Here is an 8804-nt window from a genome sequence, read left to right as displayed (position 1 = left end):
AGGAGGGCGCACCTGTACCTTGAATGCTGGAGAAACAGCATACCTGCGATGATTGCTGTGGCCACGAGCTCTGGGATGCTAATGTCATCTGAGCCCACAGCCAGCAGCCCTGGGGTCCTTCTCAGGCATCGCTTAGCCCCATAGCAGCTGTTTCACACCTTTGCCTGTCTCCTTAAGGCTGCTCCTGGTGGCCAGAATCTTTAGATTCTGGCTGTAATGCGGGAGAACCAGGTTCTATCCCTGGGTTGGGAAGATCCCCTGGAGAAGGAAATGACCACCCACTCCAGTATTCTTGCCTGGAAAATGTCATAAACAGAGGAGCCTGGTGGGCTACAGTTCATGGTGTCACAAAGAGTCAAACATGACTGAAGCGACTTCACTTTCACTTTTCACTTGAAGCAGCTCCCTACTGCCTACCTTGGGTTCTAGGAGACAACCTCACCATCTGTTTCACAAAGAAACCAGAGTTGCTTACGGAGATGCAGTTCACATGCAGTTCCAATTTGTCCTTGGAAGTATGCAGTTCAGTGGTTTTAGTATGTTCACAGAATTGGGCATGGGCAACCATCACCTCAGTCCATCATAGAACATTTTCATCTCCCTGAAAAGAAACCTTGGACCCATTAAGCACCCACTCCCCATTTACCCCTTATCCCATCCACAGCCTAGGCCACCAAGAATCTATGTTAAGTATTTAGATATTTGCCTATTCTGGACACTTCATAATAGTGAGATCATATATATGCAGCATTTATGACTCTTTTCACTTGGCAGAATGCTTTCAAAATTCATCCATTTTATACCATGTGTCAGTATGTCTTTCCTTTTAATGGCAGAATAATATTCCATGGTATGAATAAACCACATTTTATTTATCCATGTATTCAGTTCAGTTCAGTTCAGTCACTCAGTCACGTCCGACTCTTTGCGACCCCATGAATCACAGCACGCCAGGCCTCCCTGTCCATCACCAACTCCTGGAGTTCACTCAGACTCACATCCATCGAGTCAGTGATGCCATCCAGCCATCTCATCCTCTGTCGTCCCCTTCTCCTCCTGCCCCCAATCCCTCCCAGCATCAGAGTCTTTTCCAATGAGTCAACTCTTCGCATGAGGTGGCCAAAGTACTGGCGTTTCAGCCTTAGCACCATTCCTTCCAAAGAAATAGTGATGGATATTTGCCTTGTTTTTACTTTTTTGGCTATTATGGGGGGAGGGGGAGCTGTTATAAACATTCTTGCACAGATTTTCACGTGGACATATATTTTTGTCTTGGGTGTATACCTAGGAATGGAATTGCTGGGTCGTGTAATAACTGTGGGGCTTCCCAGGTGGGGCTAGTGGTAAAGAACCCACCTGTCAATGCAGGAGATGTAAGAGACTCAGGTTTGATCCCTGGGTTGGGAAGATCTCCTGGAGGAAGGCATGGCAACCAACTCCAGTATGCTTGCCTGGAGAGTCTCATGGACAGAGAAGCCTGGAAGGCCATAGTCCATAGGATTGCAAAGAGTAGGATACCACTGAAGTCACTTAGCACTTAGTCACTAAGCATGCACATGGTAACTTCATTTAGGCACTTAAAGAGTTGACAGATTGTTTTCAAAGTGACTGCAGTTTACATTCCCACCTGCAGTGAATGAGGGCTACAATTTTTCTACATCCTGACCAGTACCTGTTGCTGTCTGTCTTTTGGATTCTAGCCATCCTGATTATCTCATGTGATTTTGATTTGCAGGGCAAGTCTTCAAGTTTTTGAACCACCTCTTTTACTACTGATTCCATGCAATCACATCAATATGAATTATATGATTACATATTATGCAAAATATAAATAAAAATATTTGTTGTTGTTCAGTTGCTAAGTCGTGTCCGACTCTTTGTGACCCCATGGATTACAGCACGCCATGCTCCCCTGTCCTTCACTATCTCCTGGAGTTTGCTCAAATTCATATCCATTGAGTTGGTGAGGCCATCCAACCATCTCATCCTCTGTCACCTCCTTCTTCCCCTGCCCTCAATCTTTCCCAGCATGAGGGTCTTTTCCAATGAACTGACTCCTCACATCAGGTGGCCAAAGTATTGGAGCTTCAGTTTCAGCATCAGTCCTTCCAATGAATATTCAGGACAGTTTTTCTTTAGGATTGTGATGTATAATACATAAAATGTAGTAAAAATATAACAAAATAGAAAAATAAGCAAACCCTAAATACTTACATTAAGAAACTTGTAAATCCATTAGGACACATTCATCTAGTGGGAGCAGTTTAAAGGATGAGGTATGTCTCTGGTACTGACATTGAAACATCTGACGTCAGCATTAAATCATGTGCTGACAGCCCCAGTCTCTACCAGATCCTTCTTCAAGGAGAGGGGTCCTTCCTCCTGAACCAGATCCATCTCTGCCTTGGTCCTGGACCCCAACTCCTCACACCTCTTAAACACTTCCATTCCATAATCTGTACCCTCTTTCTTATCTGTATCATCAGCCATAGAAGAACTCCCATTCTGCAGGGGTTTCCTCCAGAAACATTGATAAGATGGAAACTTGGAGGCAAATGGCTGGAAGGTATCCGGTGCTGCTGCTCACTAACCAAGCTGTGCTCCTTGCAGTGTGTTTCAGCATCTATAACGTTTCTATCTCCTGAGGCTGTGGTGAGGATGGCATGAGCTGATGTCTCTGAAGCAATTAGAGCCATGCCCAGCACATGGTAAACGCTTGTGTCTGCTCTCATAGTTAGAATTGTCAACATTACGTTCACAATTTGGATAAAAAAATGAAAATGACAGTGTTAGTCATTCAGTCATGGCTGAGTCTTTGCGACCCCATGAACTGTAGCCCACCAGGCTCCTCTATCCATATGATTCTCCAGGCAAGAATACTGGAATGGGTTGTCATTCCCTTCTCCAGGGCATCTTCCTGACCTACGGATCAAACGCGGGGCTCCTGCATTGCAGGCAGATTCTTTACCTGGTGAGCCACCAGGGATAAAAAAATATGTGCAAATGATTAAAACAACTTCAGATAAAAACGTTATACAGGAGGATGTAAGTTTCTCCTCAACCACCTTTTCACAGCCTTACTCCAGAGGCAAGCATCGTTACCAGCTATAGGCTCATCCTCACAGAAATGGAATTTATCTGTGCTTTATGCAAAAAAAAAAATCATGAGAAAGAAAATTCTACACAGAAAAGCCTCCTGAACATGGTATTCTTGATTTTTTTCCCACGTTATATTTATTTTGGAGATGTTTCAATGTCAGTATCAAAGACTTACCTCTTCCTTTTTAACTGCTGGCACTAAATGAATGTGTCACCTAATTTACCTGTTTCCTGAATAAAATATCTAGGGTTTGTTTGTTTCTTATTTTTCTTACCAGCTTTCTATAAAAAAATCTTACAAGGCCTTACAAGGAATTTATGTATGTGTGAAAATATCTGTGATGAAGACTAGAAGAGGAAATTTCCGAGTCAAAGGAAAACTGTATTTCTATTTTATAGTAAATATTATCAATATATAACAGTAAAATATTATTAGTAATATTATTGATATATAGTAAACATAATTAAACACAATTAAAATTTGTTATCAATATTACCAAATTTGCTTCAGAAGATGTGCCAAGAGATAATTCCCAGAGAAAAGAGAGCCTGTGTCTTTCCTTCTATTTTTCCCCAATAAGTGGTATTGCTTTTGTTGTTCTTTTTCAGTTGCTAAGTCATGTCCAACTCTTTGCAACCCCATGGATTTCAGCACACCAAGCTTCCACGTCCATCACCATCTCCCGGAGTTTGCTCAAGCTCATGTCCATAGAGTCTGTGATGACCTCCAACTATCTCATCCTCTGTTGCCCCTCTTCTCCTCTTGCCCTCAACCTTACCCTGCATCAGGGTCTTTTCCAGTGAGTCGGCTCTTCACATCAGGTGACCAAAGGATTGAAACTTCAGCTTCAGCCTCAGTTCATTGGAAGAACTGAGTATTCAGGGTTGACTTCCCTTACCATTGACTGGTTTGATCTCCTTGCTGTCTAAGGGACTCTCAAGAGTCTTCTCTAGAACCACAGTTGGAAGATCTGTGTCAATTTGGTTGATGAACAACAGAATTGGGATATAGTTTCAATTTGCGGCATTCTTAAAGTGAGAAGAAATATATTTCTACATGTTCAGAGGTTTATATTTGTGTTGGGAGGAAGGGTGGAAACTCTCTGTATATATCCCTTATGCAGTGTCTATTTTATGGTAGGCATTTTTTCATTGGTTTGTTAGAATAATTAACACTTTGATCATGATAAAAATTGCAAAATTTTTTTCAAGATTTCCATTTGGTTTTTGATTTGTTTTTTAAGTGTTTCCCAATTCAGGGCTTTATGTAGTCAAATTTACCAAACTAGATCATGTGTAATACTTATAGAGAAGTTCCTTATTTTCATTTTCTTTTAGTGTTTTCATTGTTTCCTTTTTGTATGTTCATAGTTGAGCTATTTAAAATTTTCTTTCTACAAATTATTTTTCTGAAAACGATACAGTTATTTCCATAGTCCTTACTTATTAATTAACATTTTCCTCTCTAACTTAAAACACCATCTTTAAATTCTTATATCTAATTTCGTGTAAGTATGAACCAAGAACTTCCAGAAGTTCAAGCTGGATTTAGAAAAGGCAGAGGAACCAGAGATCAAACTGCCAACATCTGTCAGATCATAAAAAAAAGCAAGAGGGTTCCAGAAAAATATCTACTTCTACTTTATTGACTATGCTTTGACTGTGTGGATCACAACAAACTGTGGAAAATTCTTCAAGAGATGGGAATACCAGACCACCTGACCTGCCTCCTGAGAAACCTGTATCCAGGTCAAGAAGCAACAGTGAGAACTGGACATGGAATAAAAGACTGGTTCCAAATTGGGAAAGGAGTACATCAAGGCTGTATATTGCCACCCTGCTTATTTAACTTATATGCAGAGTACATCATGCAAAATCAGGTTGGATGAAGCACAAGCTGGAATCAAGATTGCCGGAAGAAATATCAATAACCTCAGATACGCAGATGACACCACCCTTATGGCAGAAAGCCAAGAGGAACTGAAGAGCCTCTTTATGAAACTGAAAGAGGAGAGTGAAATAGCTGGCATAAAACTCAACATTCAAAAAACTAAGGTCATGGCATCCAGTCCCATCACTTCATAGCAAGTAGATGGGGAAACAATGGAAACAGTAGCAGATTTTATTTTCTTGGGTTCCACAATCACTGCAGATGGTGACTGCAGCTATGAAATAAAAAGACCCTTGCTCTTTGGAAGAAAACCAATCACAAACCTAGACAGCATGTTAAAAAACAAAGACACTACTTTACTGACAAGGGTGCATATAGTCAAAGCTACAGTTTTTCCAGTAGCCATGTATGGATATGAGAGTTGGACCATAAGGAAGGATGAGCACTGAAGAAATGATGCCTTTGAGCTGTGGCGTTGGAGAAGACTCTTGAAAGTCCCTTGAACTGAAAGGAGATCAAACAGGTCAATCCTAAAGGAAATCAATCCTGAATATTCATTTGAAGGGCTGATGCTGAAGCTTAAGGTCTAATACTTCAGCCACCTGATGTGTAGAATGGACTCATTGGAAAAGACTCTGATGATGGGAATGATTGAAGGCAGGAGGAAAAGGGGATGGCAGAGGACGAGATGGTTGGATGATATCACCAACTCAATGGACATGAGTTTGAGCAAACTCTGGGAGATGGTGAAAGACAGGGAAGCCTGGTGTACTGCAGTGCATGGGGTTGCAAAGAGTCAGACGTGACTGAGCCACTGAACATGAGGCTCTTTGTGCTTCCCCGGTGGCTCAGTGATAAAGAATCTGCCTGCCAGTGCAGGAGATGGCAGGAGACAGGTTCAATCCCTGGGTCAGAAAGATCCCCTAGAAGAGGAAATGGCAACCCAGTCCAGCATTCTTGCCTGGGAAACCCCATGGATAGAGGAGCCTGGTGGGCTACAGTTCAGATGGTTGCAGATAGTTGGACACGACTGAGCATGCGAGCATGCATGAGGTTCTTTTCCAATTATCTATCTTTTTTAATATGAGCATCACATTGATTTAATATTGCAATTTTATTTGAAAGTTCTTTTTCAGAAAGATTGTTTATTCCTCCCTTCTAAAAATTGCTACTAAGTTGTTTTTTTTTTTTTTTCTGATGATACTAAATGTGTAGATTAACTAAGGGAGAATAGACAACTCTATAAAGCTGAGTTCTGTCTCAGCAGAGAGTATATTTTTCTGTTGTCTGTCTTGTTCTTTCACAATGTTTTAGCATTTTCTTCATCATGATGGTCACCATTTCTTAGTAAGCTTATCCCCAACTATGTCATATTAATGTCATAAATGGTCTTTTTCTTCCACTGTAACCTCTCTATGCTGTTTTATAAGATAGCAATTGATACTTGAATATTAACAGCTCTATTCTGACATTTTCTGGATTATCTGATTTTATTTATTGCTTTTCAACTGTTTCCTCTTGGCTTTCCAATTTTTCCCATAGTAAAAGTGTTACTTGATCCATCCTTATTTCTTTCTCCCTTCTAATTTCATTGACCATTAGCTCCAGATTAAAATAAATGAGTGGTAATATTTAACATTCTTTTGTCTTATTACTGATTATATGGGAATGCTCCCAACATTTCCCTGTGAAGCACTGAATATCTTTTGGATTGAGATGAGTATTTTTAAAATATTTTATCATAAAAAATTTTAAAACATACAGAAATTTACAAAGTATGGTACAATAAACATCATAAATGCAAGAACCTAGATTCAACAGTTGTTACCATTCTATCTGAATTGCCTCACACACATACACACACATTGTCTATATCTATCTGTATCTGAATGATTTAGAGTAAATTACAGGAACTTTCCTGACAGTCCAGTGCTTAAGACTCCATGCTTCCACTGTTGGGGGTATGGGTTTGATCCCTGGTTTGGGAACTAAGATCCCACATGCCGTGTGGTATGACCAGAAAAATAAAGATATATTTTCAATTTTTTAATTAAAAAATAAATTACAGAAATCATGGATTGTCAAAAAAATTAAGATTTCTCTACATAGACACAAATCATTATCCAAAGTAAAATTAATCATGATAATAGCTAGTTCATTTTCAAATATGTCCAGTTGATCCCCAAATTGCTTTTGTGGCAAGAAATAATCAGAGATCACAAATTGCTTTTGGCTGCTATATCTTAAGTTGGATATATTTCAGACTGATGAGGAGGTGTATTTTTTCTTGTTAATAATTTAGATGTTGAATTTATCTACTGTTTTTTCAGCATCCAAGAAGAGGGTTATAAACCTTTTCTCTTTTGGTCTATTAATGTAGTGAATTATTACTGAAAGATTTCCTAATCTTGAAGATATTTTATATTATGCAAATAGAACTCTCATAGTATTATTTTTTCCAATGTGTTGTTTAATGTCACTCAGTGAGATTTGCCTATGGTTTTTGTTTTCCATACTATTCTTTTTATTTTTACCTTTGATGACAAAGTTATGTTTGTTTCGGTTTTTTAAAAAGTAAGATTTTCTTGTTTATCTATGCTCCGATGTAATTTAAAGAGCGGTTGGAGGCAGTTCTGCTTCCACTGTGGTGATGTATTCCCCCAGCAAGCCAGGTCTCCTGCTGGTAACACCTGTAAACCCTGGAAACAGCGTAAGTTCGGTTTACGCTCCACACTGCGTCACTCTCATGTTTCACCTTCTCTCTTGCTATCTTTTCCTGAGCTCTTATATGTCTCATTTTTCTGTTTGTTTGTTTATTTTACTTTACATTGCTTAGTGTGCACGTGTGCCTGCTAAGTTGCTTCAGTCGTGTCTGATTCTTTGTGACCCCATGGACTGTGTAGCCCCGCCAGGCTCTTCTGTCCGTGGGATTCTCCACGCAAGAACACTAGAGTGGGTTGCTGTGCCCTCCTCTAGAGGATCTTCCCAACTCAGGGATCGAACTCATGTCTCTTAGAACTACCTGCATTGCAAGTTGGGTTCTTTACCACAGCACCAACTGGGAAGCCCTACATTGCTAGATACTGATAACTAAATTAATATCAACATTTCATAACTAAATTAATATTATCAGTATCTCCATCTTGCTAAAAATGGTCTCAGCCTCAATTTTGATCTGTTCTGTGACAACTTTCTTCTGCTGAGTGCTCCTGACCTGACATTTTTTCTTGCTTTTTTCTTAAAGTGCTTTTATGGTAGTTTATTATTGATTAGTTATCTAGAATAACGTGAATTCTTTTTATTTTTTTATTTTTTTTAAATTTTATTTTATTTTTAAACTTTACATAATTGTATGAGTTTTGCCAAATATCAAAATGAATCCACCACAGGTATACATGTGTTCCCCATCCTGAACCCTCCTCCCTCCTCCCTCCCCATACCATCCCTCTGGGTCATCCCAGTGCACTAGCCCCAAGCATCCAGTATCGTGTATCGAACCTGGACTGGCAACTCGTTTCCTACATGATATTTTACATGTTTCATTGCCATTCTCCCAAATCTTCCCACCCTCTCCCTCTCCCACAGAGTCCATAAGACTGTTCTATACATCAGTGTCTCTTTTGCTGTCTCGTACACCAGGTTATTGTTACCATCTTTCTAAATTCCATATATATGCATTAGTATACTGTATTTATGTTTTTCCTTCTGGCTTACTTCACTCTGTATAATAGGCTCCAGTTTCATCCACCTCATTAGAACTGATTCAAATGTATTCTTTTTAATGGCTGAGTAATACTCCATTGTGTATATGCTG

Source organism: Bison bison, unplaced genomic scaffold (genome assembly GCF_000754665.1).
Source record: "Bison bison bison isolate TAMUID 2011002044 unplaced genomic scaffold, Bison_UMD1.0 scf7180017864037, whole genome shotgun sequence".
In the NCBI taxonomy this organism is placed as follows: Eukaryota; Metazoa; Chordata; class Mammalia; order Artiodactyla; family Bovidae; genus Bison; species Bison bison.
This window is presented reverse-complemented; position numbering follows the sequence as displayed.